We start from the raw sequence: 20,897 nt of genomic DNA, 5'->3' as shown, positions 1-20,897 counted from the left end.
AACTAAAATATCTGGAAAGGCAATGTGGGGGCAAAAAAAAAAAAAAAAGTTAACTGAAAGCAGGTTGCCAGATAACATGAACGTTGTGCTTAAGCTATTCAAATATCCAGATAACACACAACTGGCTACTCAGCAGTAGGTCCAGGGGTCCTGCAAGGTTCTGTAATGCTGCCCCTCCAGGGCTCCTCCAGTAGCCTCTGCTGACACTTGGAGACTGTTGCCTTGGATGGGACCACAGCACATGAGGCCATGAAACTGGGCTCCCACCTCCACAGCCTGCCTCCACAGCCTGTCCAAGGCTCAGGTGAAACCCCACCCAAGCCGCCTATATCCGGCTCCTAGCGCCACACGCCCTTTTGGAAAGGCTCTTAGAATAGCAAAGTGAGACCACATCTGAGGACTCTGGAGCCAGCACTCCTACCAAGCAGCTCCTCCCCTCACTTTGCAGATGGGGGACACTGAGCACAGGGAGAGACTGAACTTGCCCAAGATCACACAGCTGCTAGTAGCAGGGTTGGGATTCAAGCCATAGTGCACATGAATGCAGGGTTATGATGCAACGAAGGGACATTAGTCTTATTTTCAGGGTTTAATCTTCTTAATTTTTAAAAGCTTTATATTTATACATTTCAACCCACAAAACTACTGTAAATAAAAAACCTGATGCAGGAGGCAGAGAGGGGCAATGACATTTGTTAAATTATTGCCTAAGCTCATGCTCACCATCTCATAAATGAGGACAGTGAGCCCCAGTTCTGGCCAGTGTTGGGAGTCAGGATTTGAGCTGGGACAGACCTGCACTGGAACAAGGAAAGGTTACCATGCCAACAGAAGCAGCACCCTCAGCTCCCTCTGTAACCTGGGGAAGCCAACTGCTCAAGATCTGAGTTTCTTGACTAAGAGACTGTTTTGTTTCTTTCTCCCACATAAAATCACAGTTGTAGAAATCACCAATTTTTCTTATTTTCCTGTTCTATTAGGCAGCATCTATAACCCTCCTCCCCAGCCCCTTCCCTACTATTCACAGGAGACCATCAGCACTACCACATTCAGTTGGTTTAACTCCAGTCAAGAACAAAGAAAGGCTGGCTCTAGCTACTCACCTTCCTTCAGGGCACTGAAATACTGAAACAATCCAAGCATTTCTTTCACAGATGCTGCCCTGGGAACCACTGGAGTGAATGGTGCTAAAGGTTCCCTCCAGTTCTAAAAGTTCTGTAAACGCTAAGACAAACGAATGGCCGGCAGACACGTAAAGATGACCAGGGTAGAAACGACAGAACTCTGGCCCCGACAAGAGTCTGGGCAAGACAGGCAACAATAGCTAACTAGGTCCAACGCTAGCAATACACCCAAGCCAGACCTAAAGCCTGCACCACGATGTCCTGAGGTGCTATAGGGCTTGGATCTCAAATGTCCTCCAAAGGCTTGGTCCCCACTTGTGGTTCAACTGACAGTGGTGAGGGCTGGGGCCTACTGGAGTATGGGGAAACAGAAACCCAATCTGCTCTTTCTCCCCTCTCACTTCCTGACTGCCATGAGTGACTGATTCCCTTGGCTATTATATGCTATCACCACAATGTACTGGGCTACCACAGACTTGAATGCAACAGGGCAAAGTGATAACAGACTGAAACCTTTGAAGCCATGAGCCAAATAAATGTTTCCTCCTTAAGTTGATTTATCACAGACATTTTGTCACAGTGACAGAAATTCTGCAATGTTAGGAGTTAAAGGCAAGACCTTCTTGAAATAAAGTGGCTGAGAGAAGGTTAGATGAAGCTTATGATTCCACACAGGATAGTAAGCTGGAGACCTCTACATGGAGCCTTGCTCCCTGATGCCCAAATCAGACCAACCCAGAGGAAGAGGGGAATGGGAAGAAAGGGGGGGGGGGACAGGGACAGGGAGAGCCCAAGTCTGCAGCCTCACTGTAAGAGTGGGCACTGAACATTCCTACATCCCTGCTCTAGGAGCCTGGTGAGAGCCATTTCTCTAGCACCTTCACCTTCCTGGCTGTTCCACTGTTGGCCTGCTCATTGCCAGCCCTTCCCAGGCTGCAGCTAAGTGGTTCTGGTGCGAAGAACAGCTCCTGGCAAAATGGCAGATGGCAGGTTACCAGGCAGGGAGTTCAGCGCTCAGCAGGACCAGAAGGCTTGGGCCATATCTAGAGCTCTGTTCCTAACTGGTACAAGAGGCCTGGCCTGGGTTCTGGCCAGCGCTGGAGCAGGGGAACCCCAAGACTCCCCATTCCTGAGAAGCTGGTACCAGGCTAGGGAAACACAGCTGCCAGTGCCTTCTGTCCCTAAGCCACAGAACCACAGGCAGACTTTAAGGAACTTAGTTCCTAGTTTCATCCTTCATGTCCAAAATTAAAAGGGAAAAGTACTTCTAATGAGTCTATTCAGCCACTTGCCCCACAGGCAGCACTACAGATCAAAGTGTCTGGCAGGGTATGCTCTAGTCCTTACTCCTCCATAGCCTATTATGGCTAATTTACTCAATGGAATTTATCATTTAAAATAAAACTAATCACAGGGCTGGGTGTATCTCAGTGGCAGGGCACCTGCCAAGCATGCAAGAGGTCCCAATTCCACCCTCATCATCACCAAGAAAACAAATTAAATTAGCCTCTACGTTTATTCTCCAAATAAACATATGCAGAACTTCCAGAAAAGGAGAGTAAGTGGTGACAGAGGTCATCTTGCCCTGTTTTTAATAAAGGAGTTATACAAGTCCTCAGTGGAGATTATAGGTGTGGAGACATCCCAGACCCATTTCCAGGCTGAAAACCAGTTTGTCATCTGCAGTTGGACTAATCAGAGTTAAATTGCTACCTACTAGCAAGTTACTTGACCTCTCTGGGCTTGTTTCCTCCTGCGTAACATGGGGCTGATACAATCTCCACACCAGCTTGCCCTCTACGGAGTCAGTCATGCTACAGCTCTCCTCTGGGGTTTCTTCTTCAGACACCAAACATGAAACACAGCACATTTCTCTGGTTTTGTCTTCATTGCCTCTAAGATATTTTCTCTCTAGACATCCATCCACTGACCCTCCAAAAGGAGGAGGTGTGGCTTAATCCTTCTACTCTAGGCACTAGGTCTGAGAGTGTTGGGCAGACATTCTTCCTCCACATCCTCCATTCAGAGAGGGTCACGTTCTGGCCACTAGGGTGAAAGCCCTGTGCCTCTTTGAACTGCTTCTTCCTCCTGCTCTCTATCCAAGCAAGTGGGCTCCCACTTCCACTTCAACACCTGTGCCTCCCCCTCCAGTCAAGCCTCATCCATACCTACCCCAAGAACCCAAAGCCTGCTGCATACTATGCTGATAATATGCCCTACTCCCAAGCCAGTCAGCCCCTGCACCTACTCTCCCTGCTCATGCTGCTCCCCACGGGGTCAGACACTATGCACACGTGTACCCAGCCTCACTCTGTCTTCCCCACTCCCGGGCCTAGAGCTCAGTGCCAAGCCACTTCTCTTCCCTAAGAAACAATCTGCTCAAGGAAGTGCCCCCACTTTACACCAGCTCACTTCCCAGAATTCAGGGTGTTTATCATATCTTGGTCAGGGTAGCTCACACCTATGCATCTGCTCCAATCAAGGTCTCCATGCACCACTACACCCCAGCACATGGCATCTGAGAGCACTTGCTGAGGGAACAGATATGTAGGTCAACTAGCAAGGTCACTGAACACTGGACTGATTAAATATATACAACCTTTCTCCAAAAAGATGATAGTTGGAAAGTCACTTAAATATAGGCTAGTAAATTATACAAAATATGTTTATGATATAAACCTGTCTCATTTTATTAGGTACTGAAGGATAATAGGAAAACTGAAAGACTGTCTAATGTTAGAAAACATGTGTTTTAGAAATAATGATCCACATTAGGCTTGAAATAGTAGTATAAGATTTGGGGTGACCTGGATAGGAAGTACAGTCAAGCCTTTGCCCATCAGGCATGTGTCTGAGTGCAAAGAGACATAGGCATGTGAACTCCAGTGCTTCCAGCCTCCTCCCCCATCCCCAAATGGGTGGCTTCATCTCCCTCCTGGTAACACAGGCCTCCAACAATTGTTACATTCAGGCAGCAACAACAGAGGGACATGGTGAGTGTGCCTTGTACAAATCTGCAACTGGGAACATGCACTTAACCTAAGGTGGAACAACTACCTTAGAAAAGAAATGAGCAGGGCTGGAGAGATGGCTCAGCGGTTAAGAGCACTGACTGGTCTTGCAGAGGACTCGGGTTCGATTTCCAGCACCCACATGGCAGCTACAAACTGTCCTTAACTCCAGTTCTAGGGGAATCCGAAGTCCTCTTCTGGTCTCCATGGCATTGCACGACATGGGTGCACTCACATACATGCAGGCAATACACTCATACACATAAAAATAATAAATAAAATGTAAAAAAGAAAAGAAATGAGCAAAGCAGGCAGGTCCTTCCTAGAAAACGGTGGTATTTCTTAGAAGCCCTTCTTAAACATGCATCGATACATGGTAAGTGGTTCTACTTCAGCATCTGTGATATTTTAAGCAGGTAGGGTCTGGCAGGTGCTCAACAAGCCTTTCAGAAAATCTCAGAAGACTTCTGACTCAGCCCTACGCTTACTCAGTTGAACGGAATAGGATGAATACAGAAAGGAGGGTTTCAGTTTGTTCAACAAGGTACAGACGGTAGAAAAGCTCCTGGCATGCAAGCAGAGATGACCCACAGTCACTAGGAAAGCAGGGACAACCATCTGGGGTGAGGCAAGCCAGGCTGGTGGACGCACAGGTGAGGGTTATGCAGAAGTGGGGCAGGGTACAGGCAGAGGGAGTGGCACATTCTCAGGGAATCTTCACAGTGCTCCTGGACTAGAGGTGTCTTCTCTACAGGTGGCTAGGAGCTGCTCAGCCAGGCTCAGGGCAAAGATCAGGTGAGCAGCTCAGTAGACAGCCAACTCCAAAAGGTACATACATGGGGACTAAGGACAGGGTGCAGAGGGTAGTAACCTAGACTGAGTGAAGGACCCTGTCTCAGACTCATAGGCTCATCACTGCTGCCAAAGAGAGAGCACAGAGCTGCCAGGTGCTGGGGAAATCTATGCCCTGAGCCCTGAAATCAATGAGGGTGGGAAAGGCAACCCCTACCCTAGGAACACAGAATGACACACCTTGTACACAAAGATACCTGCCTGGGAGGGGAAAAATCCCTTCCTTCTACCAGGAGAATAGGCATCAGTGCACGAGAGCCCAGAAAAAAGGACTAAAGGGCCCAGATCCATTTTCAGACACCAGCATTTGGAGCAGAGAGGCAATAAATAACCGGAGAACCAGTATGAGCTGCAGATCTCTATGTCATCAAAGCAAAGTCATCTCCAGCCACAATACTTTTCTAACTTTTGGAGTTAAGGAGAGGGTTCCAAATGAGAGTCCTATAAAATGAATTGGCAAAAGCATTAAATGGTCCAGCCTTAGCTGACAGCAGGGCAAGAGGCTTGAGAGGAATCTACAATAGGGCAGATTTCAGAAGCAAGGGGAGAGGCAGGGCAGGCAAGAGTTGGGGTGAGGGTGGGGGGCCCAACATCTGCAGGCAGAGGTCAACACAGCCATGTCCCAAGCAGATGGGCTCTTGAGCCACTAGGAAAGAATGGGTTGGAGCTGGTAGGGCCAAAGTTTCCCCTGGGAAGAACCCTGTTTACAGCTAACCTGATAAATGCCACAGCTGGGCTCCTGGACAGATTGTAGGAGTGTGTGTTCTTTTACATTTCTACTTAGAAATGGAAAACTGACTACATTACACAGGAGTATCAAAGAGGAGAAATGAAGGGCTCCAAACTGGATGTCTGTGGTGATTACAAATACAGTTGGTATTGGGGTTCATTGAGGAATCATGGGCGGTTTGTCTCCTGGCTCCAACCTCCGATAGCACAGGGACCATTCCTCTGCCTTACCCCCTGCTAGCCAATACCACGGGGTCCTCTGACTTCCCCTCTGACTTGAAAACAGAGATGATAAGCAAACTATGTACTTTTTTTCTATCAGCTGAATATTTTAGAAAAAGGAAACACAAGAGCTTCTGAAATCACTTAGTGGCTAATCAAGGTATTAAACTCACCCTCAGTTCCACCAGAGGGAAGCCAGACTGACTCCCATCACTGTACATACAGGAGCACAAAGTCATCCACATTGACCATGGACACTGCCCTTAACTTGTCACCAGAAAACAGCATGTCCCTGTTCTAATGTACCATCTTTTTATGAGTTTCCTTCCGAAGTTTCTTACTCTGCCCTCTGCCTATTTTTCTCTATCACAATGGTCTCATAACATTTATTCTTCACAATAAGCTAAAAATATGAACCAATCAGGTTGAGGACACAGAGCTAATGCCAGTGGACTTTGAGCCTAACCCAGAGTCTACCTATATTGTCTTACCATCAACAAGATCACTGAAAGGATCCCCAAATGAAGATGCACTTTTTAAATAAAAATAATCAAGGAATTGAAATCACCGCATTTGTGATTGTGTCTCGGAGAGGCACAAACAGGTCTAGGGAAAACCAGGGACTTGAGACTTTTCAAGAACTCAAACTGAGAAAGTAATGATAGAGACAAAATGGCCAGCTGGGTACCACTCCTTGGCCTGAGGTATGCTGGTCTGGTAACAGGCACCGCCCACACCAAGGTCAGAATCTCCTGGAGGTGTTTCATGACTTACTTTTGATTAGTTACTTATTGATACTAAAGAATGAAAGATTAGGGGCTGGAGAGATGATGGCTCAGCGGTTAAGAGCACTGACTGTTCTTACAGAGGACCCGGTTCAATTCCCAGCACCCACATTGTGGCTACGAACCGTCCTTAACTCCAATTCCAGGGGAATCCAAAGCCCTCTCTGACCTCCGAGGCACTGCACGACACAGGTACACTCACATACATGCAGGCAATACACTCATACACATAAAATAAAAATACTAAATTATATATATATATATATATATAGAGAGAGAGAGAGAGAGAGAGAGAGAGAGAGCAAAAGATTGGCATAGGCTGAAACCAGCCCAACAACAAACATGTCACTACAAACCTGTCACACTGTTGCCTGGGGGGAAATGTGCCTACCACTCCCTTCCAGCAGCACAGCGTGACAAAGGGAACCTGGGATGGCCCCGAAAACTAGCCTAGATGCCAGCTCTCCTGCCCGGAGAGAAAAGCCTGCCTGTGACAGAAGGGGTAGGCAAAACAGCACAAGCCAGAGAGCACATCTCACTCTATTGTTCCAACAACATGCACAGCCCAATGTCAGTACCAGGCAAAGCAAAAGTTTCTAGCGTGGCGCCTTATAGATAGATCATGCTACCTCACTTTCAAAAGGTAGAAACGCCTGAGGTCACACACTGAAAGAACCTCATGGCTACCACTTCCCATGGGTCCATCAGTACTGCAGTGAGAATTATTACTCGTGCCAAAGTCTTTCTCTCCACAGTCTACAACTGCAATTCTGCGTCATTACCATAAAAAAAAAAAGTCCAGGGCTAGAGAGATGGCTCAGCAGTTAGGAATACTTGCTGAGGACCCAAGTTCAAATACCAGTATCCACATGGTGGCTAACAACCATCTGTACCAGATGATCTGACACCTTCTTCTGTCCTCCACAGACATTGCATAACACAGGTGCACTTAGACACATGCAGGAAATATACTCGTGTACATAAAATAAAAATAATAAATAAAAATTTTTTTAAAGAATCCATTACCCTGAACCCCTCACTCCCCATACCCACTTTGGGATGGTTTTTATTACTTCCTCTTCTTTAGACATTTATCTGGCTTGTCATTCTGTATGGTAAGTCTGCCAGGACACCAGGGCTCTACCTCTAATCAGTCTACCACGCCACAGAAAACAAATATGAGAACAAGAAAACATAAAAGGGGTGGGGCAGGGAAGGAAACAGCATATAACCAAAGGAAAGCTTCTTTGTTGTTTTTGAGATTGAGACTCATGTAGCCCAGGCTGGCCTCGAACATCCTCTGTAGAAGATAACCTTGAAATGCTGGTCCTCCTGCCGTCACCTCCCCAGTGTGTGGCGATAACAAGTATACACCAACCCCACAGCTCAAAGGAAAGCTTTTATTTTCCACCTTTCTGATCAAGTCTTTAACACTGCTTTTAACAACCACTCGGATAACTTCCCACATGGGCCCCAAACTTCCAGGCCTCAGTGCCTCTCCCTGGCCTTGGCTATTTGCCAGTCCTGGTCATTCCTCAGTAGGTAGGACAGCATTAATCACCACCATCCTCAGGGCAGTACAGACCTCAAACTACCTCTCAGGGAACAGTCACAATTAAATAAACCTAAAAACAAACATAAGCCCAGGGGACGGGAAAAGGGAGGAAGAAGGCAATTAAAAATTAATAAAAACGCACATGCAGAGATTACAGTAGGGGACCAGAAACAGAATCCCATCATAGAAAGGTACCAAGCCGAGTCTGAGTGATTGCTTCCAGAAACAAGCAGGTGGTTAGCCCTGGCTTGGCGATCTTGGTGTAGGCAGATGGGCTGAGTGAGGGACAGGCTACTCATTTCTACAGGCCCATACACAGAAAAGCTAGTAAAATCAATTAACGTAACTACTAGAAAAGTAATCATTATCATACTACATAGTAAAATGAATCAAAATTCAATGGGGCAGGGCAGAGAGATGACTCAGCAGTTAAAAGTGGGTACTAGTCTTGCTGGGGACTTGTGTCCAGTTCCCAGTATCCATGTCAGGTCACTCACAACTGCCTTTAATTTAGGCTCCACCGGATCCAATGCCCTCTTCTGGTCTCGGGGGGCAAATGCATACCCCAACACAGACACACACTCATACACATAATTAAAAATAAATCTTTGGTCAGGCGTGGTGGCACAGGTCTTTAATCCCAGCATTTGGGAGGCAGAGGCAGGTGGATCTCTGTGAGATGGAAGCCAACCTGGTCTACATAATGAGTTCCAGGCCAGCTGGAACTACAGGAAGACCCTGTACTAAAAAAAAAAAAAAAAAAAAAAAAAAAAAAAAAAAACCACTTTAAAAATGTTCAATTAACGGCCAATTAACAAAATTAAAAGTTGAGTCTCTGTAAACTCTTAAGATTTACTTTAAAAATGATATCACTCTCAATCACTTAGTTCCACAGGTTGTGATAACTGACCACAAACACAGAGAGAAAATTAAACCAGTTAGTTCAATGTTAAGCACCAGAGCAACCAAATTCAATTCACCATTTTCCACGACATAAAAAAAATACCACCTATGTAACACTGGGTATGGTGTCACACTCCTGTAATGGCAACACTTGGGGAATGATCACAAATTAGAGACAGCCTGGGGAACATTATGAGACTCTATCTCAAAAACAACCAAACAAACAAATCTATGTCATTCCCAACAGGTACTCCATGGACAAACTATGCTTTTCCCCATTCTGATAAATTATATTTGGCAATTCCTACGTCCTATAAAATACAGTTTGAGAGCATGACCATAATTTTCCTGCAAATATAAAGGTTTACATCTGGCTCCCTTCCAAGATAAAATGTATAATCTCTAAAAATCTGGAAAGCATTCTGTTAACGTGCTTGGCAGGAACTGCACAGAGCATATTAATAGTCACCTTCTTTTGTAACATCAATAAATATCTAAACTCATACAATGACATTCATTATGGGGTTTTTTGTTTGATTTGGTTTGTTTTTTAGGGACAAAGTCTCCCTGTAGCCCCAGCTGGCCTAAAACTAGCCCTAGCTGGCCTCCTTAGGCCTGCCTCTGCCTCCTGAGTGTTGGGATTAAAAGACATGTGCCACCATGCCCAGCTCATTGTATTTATTCTAAGTAACCCGAATAAATTGCTTTGTGAAGTCTCAGTTTCTGGGCTGAAGGTTTCCAGTGACATTTTCTTAAAAGAAAACATGCCTTTGGTTACTATGAAGTGGACCAGAGTTTCAGACTCCAGGAATCCTTTTCACCCATTTGTATGTAGTCTTTTAGAGGACAGTTACTTGACTCACTCTTTTAAAAGAATGAGAACTGGGGATGTAGCTCAGTTGGTAGAATGCTTGCCTGGCACGCATGAAGCCCTAGATTCAGTTCCCAGCACCACATAAACCAGGCATGAGGTACATGCCTATAATCCCACTAAGAACAGAGGCAAAAAGATCAGAAGTTCAAGGTCATCCTTGGCTACACGGACCTGGGATACAGAAGACCCTGTTTCAAAAAACCAAGCAAGCACAAAAATCATATAACAGAGCCTAGTGATATAGCTCAGTGGTAGAATACTTGTTTAGTACATCCCTAGCATTGGCGGTGGGGGGCAGGAATCACAGAACATTCTATAGAACTGTCATGTGGAAAGATGTTTTAAGTAATGAACAAAAACAAAAGGAGAGGCCAGGAGTGGTGGCACAAGCCTTTGATTCCAACACTTGGGAGGCAGAGGCAGGCAGATCTCTGTGACTTCCAGGCCAGCTTGGTCAACATAGTGAGTTCCAAGTCAGGTAGAACCAGTCTCAAAAACAAAAAAAAGAAACCAAGCTGGTCCTTTAAAAAGAACATAAAAATCCAATGGGGGTATCAGGGACACCCCTTAATAATAAACAACTGCACCAGTAGGGGAGGAAAACGGATAGGACAAAGTATAATGGCAGACATATATGAAATGCCACAGTGAAACCTATTACTTCGTATACCAACTTTTAAAAAGTCATATGCATTTTAGTCCATGTTTACTTTAAACAGAAAAATTTAAATACAAATAAGTGAAACTTTTACCATTAAAAAACAAAAACACCCCAAATTGCACACTCAAGTCTTCATGAGTCCTGAGGGCTCATCTGAGCCAGGAAGTGTGCCAAGGGCCTGGTAAGTGGTTACTAGTCTCCTCACTTCAGGGAGGCTGGCCCCAAGGATTAGAAATTTACCTGAGGTTCCCAGAGAGTAGTGGGAGGAGGCAGGGACTACTACACAGGTGCCTGGCTTGCCCCCAGGGTGGAGCAGCTTAGTCAGAGTGGAGGTAACATCACCGTGCCTGTCCTCATTCAGCACTCTCACAAAGACCTGATCTCACATCCGGGTTGCCACTCTCGAAGAGGGCTCCTCCGGCTTCTTAGTCTTCTCAGTCTTTTCATCCCTGAAGAGCCAGGCTCAATCCTGCCTTCTTCTCTGTGGGCACTATATGATCATCTCCTTCTGGTCCCCCAGAGAGGGATCCTTTAGAGAAGTAGCAAGATCTAGTTCCCTACCAGGATGTTTCCCAAACATAATGGTTCCAGGAGGGCCAAGGCTGCCTCTGAGCCCCAGAGAGGCAGAACTGTATACTCCACCCCCACCCCCCAGTACTCTAAAAGAGGTCAAGGGGCAGCAGGATGCTCTCCCAGCATCCCAAAGAGCATGTGCTGGGTACCACTCCTCCCATACATGCAGTATCCTCTGCAATGCCACCACTGCTCCAGTGTAAAAGACCACCCTTCTCCCAGAAAACACTGTTCCTAGTGACATGTGATACTATGGTAGCTCCCTTTCTGGAAGATCTCATCTCCAATTCCTCTCCTGTCTCTTCTATTGTTTAAATTTCAATTAATTACTAGGACTTTGTAAGGACTGTTTTTGCTCTGTAGTTGTTTTTGAGACAAGGGTCCCTGTAGCCCCATTTGGTCTGGAACTCGCTATGTAGATCAGGCTAGCCTCAATCTCATGGAGATCAACCTGCCTCTACCTCCAGAGTGCTGGGATTAAAGGCATGTGCCACCATGCCCATCTCTTTGCTATGTTTTTAAAAATATTAAAATAAGTCACATATATGTAAAATATATATCTTCAAGGCTGTGACATTCAGCCTTTCAACCAAATGTCCTGTTGTGGGGTTGAGGGCAGGGTTGGAGAAATCAGTCACTCAACCAAGACTTATGGCTACATATTTAAAGTGGTGAAATAGTAACATTTCTTTCTCTGGTCACTTGCCAAGAAATATGTGTTGCCAAAATAAAAGAGATCATGGGGTTTGCTCAATACATGGGCACATCACCAAGTGGCCTAGAAATCTAGCCCTTTTTAGCTGTTAATTCCCATCACCTCAGTCCCAATTCTAAGTATGTCTACTAATGTCCCCATCACATACTGTAGGAACCACAGGGCAGCAGCAATCCACACTCCACTGCTGGGCCCTGTTTACCTGTTACACAAGCCCCCACTCTACAGAAGTGCCTTCTTCTCTTTCTGCCTAGTACCTAGAGCAGGCAGGACATGAGTGGGCGAGAAAAGAGAGTCTGCTGCTACCTGAGGCTCTGCACACCATCCTACTCCACCACAGCACTCAGCCTGCACTTGTTTGAATTTTTTTCCATTATAAAGGGCTTTTTTGTTTTGTTTTGTTTTGTTTTTAAAGAGGACCCATCAGACTTGGGAAGAAAAGTTCAAAAGAAAATATTCAGTTAAAAATAGGGGTATTCATGAAAGATATTTTAAGTTCGTTTGAAGAGAATAATTCCTTATGTGGCAAGGAGAAGCAAAGTCGACAGACTACATCTCATTTTGAAGAATTAAAGCTACCAAAGTTCCTTATATCAAGTTTCAAATTCAGTCAGAAATAATCAATATAAAACTATATCTCAATTTCAAAGGTCAATTCAGTTGTTCCTTGACATTCATCAGGTCCCTCCAGGCTTTCAAAGCCTCCCATAAGCCTTTACATAAGATGGCTCAGCTGTTAAGAGCACTGGTTGCTCTTGCAGAGGACCTAGGTTCTATTCCCAGCAACCACAGGGCAACTAACAACTATGTGTAACTCCAGTTCCAGGAAATCTGATGCATTCCTAAGCCATCCACATGCGATGCACAGATGGGTGCACTTACATACATGTAGGCAAAACATTCATACACATAAAAATAAATTATTTTTTAAAAAGTAGCTCAGTATCCAGAGCAACCTAGAGCCAGGTATGCTGACTCAGTGCTGGAGTTATGTGAATAGTTGTTACGCCACATTTTCAATTTGTGTTATTTTTATTGTTATATCATTATTGTCTATTGTTTTGTTTTCTAAATATTTTCCATCCTTGGTTGAATCCTCCGCTGCAGACCTTGAAGATCTAGAGGATGGCATTTGGAATAAACTGACTTTGATCCTTTCAATGTTAGACAAATAATTTGATTTTGAACTGTCACCAGGCTTCCCCTTAAACAAGTCAAGGCCAGATCTAAAGAGTTTGTTTACACATTCTCTCTCTCTCTCTCTCTCTCTCTCTCTCTCTCTCTCTCACACACACACACACACACACACACACAGAGGCACTTATGATACTCCCTCATTAGGACTTAGAAAATGTTGAAGAAACATTTGGGGGTTTTCTGTTGGTTTGTTTTAGGACAGGGTCTTACTATGTAGACAGGCAGGTCTCTGCCTCCTAAGTGCTAGGATTAAAGGTGTGGGCTAGGATGGCCCTAAGGATTCATCCTATTTTGCAGGGGGGCAGAAAACAGTCCTTAATAGGTTGCCAGTTACCAAGATATTTAATGTCAGTCCTGGAGCCAAAACCTCCTCCTATAATATCTCAACTCCAGCAGGGCTTGGTGGCACACGCCTTTAATCCCAGCACTTGGGAGGCAGAGCAAGCGGATCTCTGAGTTCAAGGCCAGCCTGGTCTACATAGTGAGTTCCAGGACAGCTGGGGCTACAGAGAGACCCTGACTCAAAAAGACCCCCCCCCAAAAAAGTCAGAAAATTATTATTTTTTTTTGTATTGTGTGTGTATGGGTGTTAGCCTACATGTAAGTGTGCCATATGTGTGCAGTGCCTGTGGAGGTCAGACGTGGGTATTGGATCCCCCCAGTGCAGGCTTCCCAGTCCTTCCCTGTTCCATTGCTATAGTTCCTACATTCTGCTGACCTCCAGGCCCAACACACCTCCACCCTATGCTTCCCCCAACACCTGGTTCCCCTGTCTCTTGGCAGCTTTGGATCCTGGTCAGAATTTCCAAAATGGGCCCTGAGTAATGCTAGGCCAAGTCTGCTGCTGGCTTTTTTCTTTCCCCTTCTTGGCCCCTAGGCCCTCCTAGACCGGACCCCTGACTATCCACTATCCACATGTAAACTTGCAGTTAGTTTCAGTTTGTGGTTTGTCTCCTTCAGACCTTCCTCTAGTGTTTCCAAATGAGCCATGAGCCATCCCCTCCCTCCATGAGCCATCTTACCGATCTCATAGCTCAGTCAAATGAAAACACACACTTTAATCCCCAACCATGGGAAGGCCCTCAGTTTTCCCCTCCCAAGCCTAACTGATGGTCTAAATCAACAGATACCAAAGAGCACATACTTAAGCCAAGCAGTGCCTAAAATAGACAACAAAAATTAAGTTGTGGGTGGCACATAACTTTAAACTCAGCATTTAGGAGGCAGAGGCAGAAGGATTTCTGTGAGATCAAGGCCAGCCTAGTCTATACAGGGAGACCTTATCTGAATAAACAAATAAATAGCAAGCCCACTGCAGTGAGGATAAAAAAAAAAATCATGTTGAGTTGAATAAAGGGCAAAAGGGGACTGAGGTCAAGGCCAGTAGCCAGAAGGTGGAAGGCCTGGTAAAAAAGGAAAAGAGGAAGGCTGATTACCAATATTCTAGTAGGGGACTTGGGAACTTTGGCTTCCATGGGGACAGACCCCCTGGAGGAGTCAGCATACGAAAGTGACCTCCAGAAATTTCAGTATTTAAAGGATCCCTCCGCTTGTGAGAACATTCCAGGGAGAGGACAGCAAATGAGAAACAGAACCCAGTCAGGGATATAACCTGTGCCAGACCCTGACCTGCCTTCAAGCCACATCTCAGTCTCAAGTTCATCTTCCCCAATGAATGCTTGTCTAGACAAGTCACTGTGCCCACTCCACTACAAGAACATTCAATGGCTCCCCACTACTTCCCCACTCTCAAGTGCTCTGTCTTTGCATGGTCACTAAAATACCAAGGCCTCTCATACCAACCCTGAGCTCCAAAGCTACGGTGGGGAAAGAGGAGGCTCTCCTACCGCCCCCTTGCCCTGCCTGCATGAACCTCTTGCAGTGTCCTCTACTCTCTTAGCCTGCATTTGAAGACCCCCTGACTGCTTTCTCTGCTCCTGAACTGGTTTTTGTTCATCCTGGAGAGTTAAATCTCAATACTTCAGAAGCCTTTCCTGGCTGTTCCCACCAAACCTTGCAGCACCATATCCGAGCACTCTACCAGCACTGGCTACTAGATTACAGGGAAAGGACCCCAAACCATCCTGAGCTACCCACTCAATCAGTAGGTGGCTGCTAGTACACAAACCCCCCTTCCTCATCCTGGAGACTCCATCCTTAAGGCTTAATGAGGGAGGAGAAGCCAAGAGCAGGTACTCCCTCTAAACTGTATCCAGCTCTTGTGGGCAAAACAGTCAGAGCAGGTGTAGTGTCCAGCCTCAGGCTTTCAAAGACTTGCTGTTTCTGCCAGGCACCCGCCAAGCAGGCCCACACAGTGTCAATGTTACCTACACAGCAATACCTTTTTCCTAAGGTGATTCTAGAAGTGCCTAGAATCTAGAATGCAAGGATGTACCCAGAAGGGTACAACTGCAGCTGGTAGCTACAGTAGGACCAAAGGCAGTTGCCTTTACGTTATTTTGAATAGTTTCTAAATAAATATACGGGGGGGGGGGAGCTTTGGGGAAAAAAAAGTCAAAGAACCATCCAAGAGACACAAGATCGAACAGCATCTACTGACAGGGACAGGAGAGCACCAGCAAACCACAAAGAGCACAGAGGTGGTTGGAGGCACCCAGCCTAACAACTGGCAATGTGCTTATGTGCACAGGCATGCCATGTCACACATGTGGAATCAGAAGACAAGCTGCAGAAGTCAGGTCTCTCCTTCAGTCATGTGAGTCCCAGGGATGGAACTCAGGTGGCTACCCACTGTGCGATCTTCCAGGTCCAGGTGTTTATATCATTCACATTAATTTTCCCAGCATTTCACAATGAGAAAACTGAGGCTCAGGGAGCTCATGCAGCTTGCCTGTAGTCACAGAACAAGCAGCAAAACCAGAATTTAAATCCAGTTGTTTCTAAAAAACATTCCATATAGTATGATTCTGTGATTACCCCTATATGAAACAGGAGAACAGGTAAAACCAATTCAGTGATGTAAAACGGCTCCGGTAGAGATGAGTACTAGCCAGAACAGCAACCTTCTGGGGCAGCACAAGCGCATATTAACTGGAACACAGGCTCACACTTACTATCAGTACACTTTACACTCTGCCTCAAATTAAAAGAGAAACCTCAGCCAGTCGACTCCAAGTCTGTGTTTCTAACCACTAACCCACCTTATCACTGTACCAGAACCTAGCCACATGCTTAGAACTGATTACCTTTAGTTAACAAGTTTTATTTTTTTTCAATTTCTAGTATGCAATACATAATTGAATCATATCAGAGTGAAGAATCTGAATAATAAACTTGGTTTAAAATGTCAATGTCACAGAATGAAAAGTGGAAAGTATCGATTTCCTGACTACTGGGAATTCCCTCAGAATTAAAAAAAATTAAATTCTGCTCAGAAAATAACTTGGAACAAAGTTCTTAGATTTAGCTAAGGGCATGTGTAAAGTTAAAAGTACATAAATATGTTAAAATGTGCATTATAACAACAATGCTGACTCTCAAAGCCTTGGCTTTTGGGACAATAGTTAAGCCATGCCAAGAAAACCAAGTAGGAAAGGCAAAAAAACAAACCAAAAAACACCTCACAAGGGTAGCATTCAGTTGTAACAAATAGGAAACTCAGTATAGTTTTCCAGCAATAACCATGCCAGTACACCCCAGTGACACATCCTCCATTAACCAGTAAGTGCCTCTCTCCCAGGCTTTGTTCAGACTGGCAAAGCCTCATCACCAGTGGGTGATGATGAAATCATTACATCAATTCTCACAAAGCCTTACCCCACACATGCACACACCTCTTATCCAAACAGTAATTGCCTCTCCAGAGAGGCATATATTCATCTACCATTTGGATATATATTCAGCAAGGCCCCAGTTTAGAAGGGAAAAAGAAACAGCTGGAACAGCTGGGGGGGCGGCAGGGGTTACTGTCTTTTTCCCTGGGTCTTTCCATTATGCAGCCAGGAAATATTTTAGCGCTTTCAAAAGAGCTAAGCCTCATTCAAAAAAAAAAAAGGGCCAGGCAATTGATCAAAAAGACTTGACCTCAAAGCAAAAAGCTTTATGGTATTTTTGAGAATTGGTAATCTATGCATCACCATTTGGGTGTTATAACAGATTACATTACCAAGTATTAGCCCAGTTGCAAGATCTCAGTATTTACAAAGGTAGCCAGTTGTACTTAACTAATTTTAAAAGAATGTCCAACAAAGCTGTTAAAAAATAAAAACTCTAACAGGGCGTGGTGGCGCACACCTTTAATCCCAGCACTTGGGAGGCAGAGGCAGGCGGATGTCTGTGAGTTCAAGGCCAGCCTGGTCTACATAGTGAGTTCCAGGATAGCTGGGGCTACAGGGAGACCCCGTCTCAAAAAGACCAAAAAATAAAAACTCTAAAGAGTCAAATATTATGCCCATTAAACAGGCTAGGATGAATTACCAGCACAGACCCAGTGTGTCAAGGGCTAAGCCCCTTAGAATGGGTCAGAGTCCCTAAATAGTTATCAAAAAACTTCAGCATTACTAGAAAACGTTGACAGCTAAGTTTCAAGGTTTCCTTAAGAAACAAAGATTCATCCTTTCTTTTAATCTGTCATCTAAAAAAGCCCCACACATTTCTAATACAGCCTATTCCAGCTTTTAAATCAGCAAGCATATGAGTTAAGTAAAATGAGAAACAAGTTTTTGGATTTTCTCGTTTCCTAATATAATCCTTAAACACACACATGTTTCAACAAAGAGTATAGTGAAAACTCAACCATAAATTATCAGTTCCACTTTCCTATTTTTAGCATAACTGTAGTACGTTAGAATTAGATAAATCTAAATGACTTTCAAAACTAAGTTAATTTTCAAAACTCTAGAGCCATCTATATAACCCGTCTTCAGAAGCTCAGGAAAAAAAAAATTCATAAGCAAATTATGTTTATTTTCCTCAAAGACTATCTCATTCCTTAGGGTTTAAAAACGTGCTATCTCCATCTGCCAAGTTCAGCTGGTTTCAGGCTAGACAAATCTGACCCGTTCCTATAGACAGGTCTCTGTTTTTGTCAAGGGGAAGCTGAGGCCAGGAGAACTTCTGTATTGATTACTGCTATGACCACTCACTCCCCCTCTAAGTGGGTCTTAATCATTCTATCTGTCTTCAAAAGCAATCTTAGAGAGCAAAACTAAATAGGGGAAATGAAGCTAGGTGGACAAAAACAGCTTGTCACTTCACAGTATGAGGTGGAACCAAGACCAGTGAGGGGAATGGGCACTCCTGAGTTTATCAGAGAATTAGGCATTTAAGTATACATACATGTATGTCATCTACACACACACACACACACACACACACACACACACCTAAATTAAGAGCTTCAGGGAGAGTCCCAAGGGGAAAAAAATCAATATTGTACACTGAGAAAGATCGGTGCCGCTGTACTGATAAACACGTCTGAAAGCGCCGGACTGGGCAGAAATCCCTCAAGCGAGTTCTACACAGCTCCGACACACTTCTTTGGTCTTAAAACTAACCTGGTATAAGAACACAGACTCTGGGTACTCTGTTCCACCGGGTTTAATAATCTAAATCAAAGAAACAGAAGCGGGAGCCAGGACAAGTGGGACGTGACCATCCTGCCCTGTATAGTCTCTGCTCAGGGTCGGATCCCCTCTGGGCTCAGCCCGGTCCCTATCTTCCTAGTCCCATCCCAGGCCTGGCCACCTCGTTAACCAGTCCATGACCTCCAGAAGCACAAACATCTACAGTGGAAGAATCTGTTATAACAGGAAGGCAATTTCACCAACTGGCTGGACAACCTGAAAGGCGAGGCTCCAGTACTGCAGGGCCAGGAGAACACGGTGAAGTGTAGGAAACAGTTGAACCAAGTTGGAGAGGTTGGGACGGCCTTCGCCGGCAGGGGAGCGAGGCGGAACCACCACTCCATTCTGTGGACAGAAGCGAGTCTTCTGGCCAGCCCAGGTTAGAAACGTGTGCATTACTTTTAAAGATGACCTTTCACGGATGACACTTGGGAAGTGTCTCGGGAATGCGCCTCCTTTTGTTCCAAGCCCGTGGAGCTCAGTGGCCCCCCAGTCAAGGATAACTGACCCTCCAGAGGGGTCCACCTGCAGCCCCCCACGCCCACCTGTCAGCCAGCTCCCCCTCTCCCGGCCCCCAGCCCCCTCCCCTCTTTGGTCTCGGCTAGCAACTGGGTTAATCATTCAACGCGGGCGGCGTGGAGTATTTTTTTAGAGGTCAAAGCGAAAGGTTCTTCCTAAGTTTCTCAGAAACCAGTCTTTAGGAACCTGGAGGTGGCAGTGCCAGCGGCTGGGGGTGGGGAGAGGCTGCCGGCTGCTCACCAAACACCTGATCTCCCCTGCGGCACCTGAGATCAGCGCAGTGCGCGGGCGGGGTGCGGGTGTAGGCGACACGCGGCGCGCCCCCACGCTGTGCGCTTCCCAGGCACTCATCGCGGGCGCGGGACCCCCCAGAAGCCGCGGTGCAGCAGGCAGGGGGCACCCCCCAGCCCAGGGTTTCGCTGCCCTCTCCCTGTGGGTGCAGGTGGTGAGAAGGCGTCCGGGGAGGGGAGGAGAAGAGAGGAAGCCGGGGAGAAGAGGCGAGGAGACCTGGGAGGAGAGGAAAACAGGGGAGAAGAGGAGAGGAGGCCGGGGGGGGGGGGGGGGGGGGGAGAGTAGGAGGCCGTGGGGAGAGGAGAGGAGACCAGGGAGGAGAGTAGGGGAGGCCGGGGAGAAGAGGAGACCCGGGAGGAGAGGAAGCAGGGGAGCAGAGGCGAGGGAAACGGGAGGAGGCCGGGGAGGAGTGGAGGCAGGGGAGAGGAGGCCGGGGAGGAGAGTAGGGGAGGCCGGAGAGGAGGCAGGGAAGGAGAGTAGGGGAGGCCGGAGAGAAAAGGAGTCAGGGGCGGAGAGGAGGGGAGGCCGGAGAGAAAAGGAGGCCGGGGAGGAGAGTAGAGGAGGCCCGGGAAGGGGGGAGGCCGACGAGGAGAGGAGGCGGGGGAGGATAAGGGAGGCCGGGGAAGAGTGGAGGCGCAGATGCCGCAGGAGCCACCGAGGAGCCACCTGGCGCCCGCCAGAGCCGGCAAGCGGGGAACAGGGCGGGGACGCAGAATGGGTGCCCACCCGCACGGCCCTACCTTGTCCAGGAGCAGCTCCAGCTCGGTGGGGCGGAGCGGCAGACCGCCGCCACATCCACGTCCCAGCCGCGCGTGCGGCTCAGCCCGGCGACCGCCGCCGCTCACGCTCCATGCGCGCCCAGCGGCCTGGCGAGGACGGTGGCGCGGAGGCTGCGGCTCGCCCGCCCGGGAACCCGCACTTGTTGCAGCCGCCGCGGCTGCGCCTCACTCCGGGCTGGAGCTCCCGGCACCATCACCGCCTCCGGCGCCGCCCCGCCCCGCCAGGCGCGCCAATCAGATCCCGTGCCACCGCTTGCGTCACTGCCCGCCCCGGCCGCTTGCCAGCCGGGTGACCAAGTTTGGGGAAGGCCGGGCAGGCCGGCGGGTCCGGTGGGACCCGCCCCGGCCCGCCTCCCTCCGCCTTCGGCTCCTGTCCGCGCTGCACCTGAAGATCAAAGGGTTAAGCTGGCGAAGAGGAGCGCGGAGACACACAGCCCTCCAGGAAGTAGACTCCCCCAGAAAGACGGCAGCTTCAGACTCAACTCTGCTGCAAGTCGGTCTAACCAAACCCTCCGGCCGCCG

The 20,897-nt window shown here is 47.0% G+C and overlaps 1 protein-coding gene across 1 annotated transcript in view; it reads right to left on the bottom strand.

The window, feature by feature from the left end:
- B3gnt2 (UDP-GlcNAc:betaGal beta-1,3-N-acetylglucosaminyltransferase 2) overlaps nt 1-20,536 on the bottom strand; it is a 29,244-nt gene extending 8,708 nt beyond the window's left edge. Inside the window, exon 1 of the mRNA XM_008844492.2 lies at nt 20,337-20,536. The gene's annotated coding sequence lies outside the window, so the exon portion shown is untranslated. The remainder of the gene's footprint in view (nt 1-20,336) is intronic.
- Nucleotides 20,537-20,897: the final 361 nt, after the last annotated feature.

Source organism: Nannospalax galili, unplaced genomic scaffold, assembly GCF_000622305.1.
Source record: "Nannospalax galili isolate Female #2095 unplaced genomic scaffold, S.galili_v1.0 scaffold682, whole genome shotgun sequence".
Taxonomy (NCBI): Eukaryota; Metazoa; Chordata; class Mammalia; order Rodentia; family Spalacidae; genus Nannospalax; species Nannospalax galili.
This window is presented reverse-complemented; position numbering and strand designations above follow the sequence as displayed.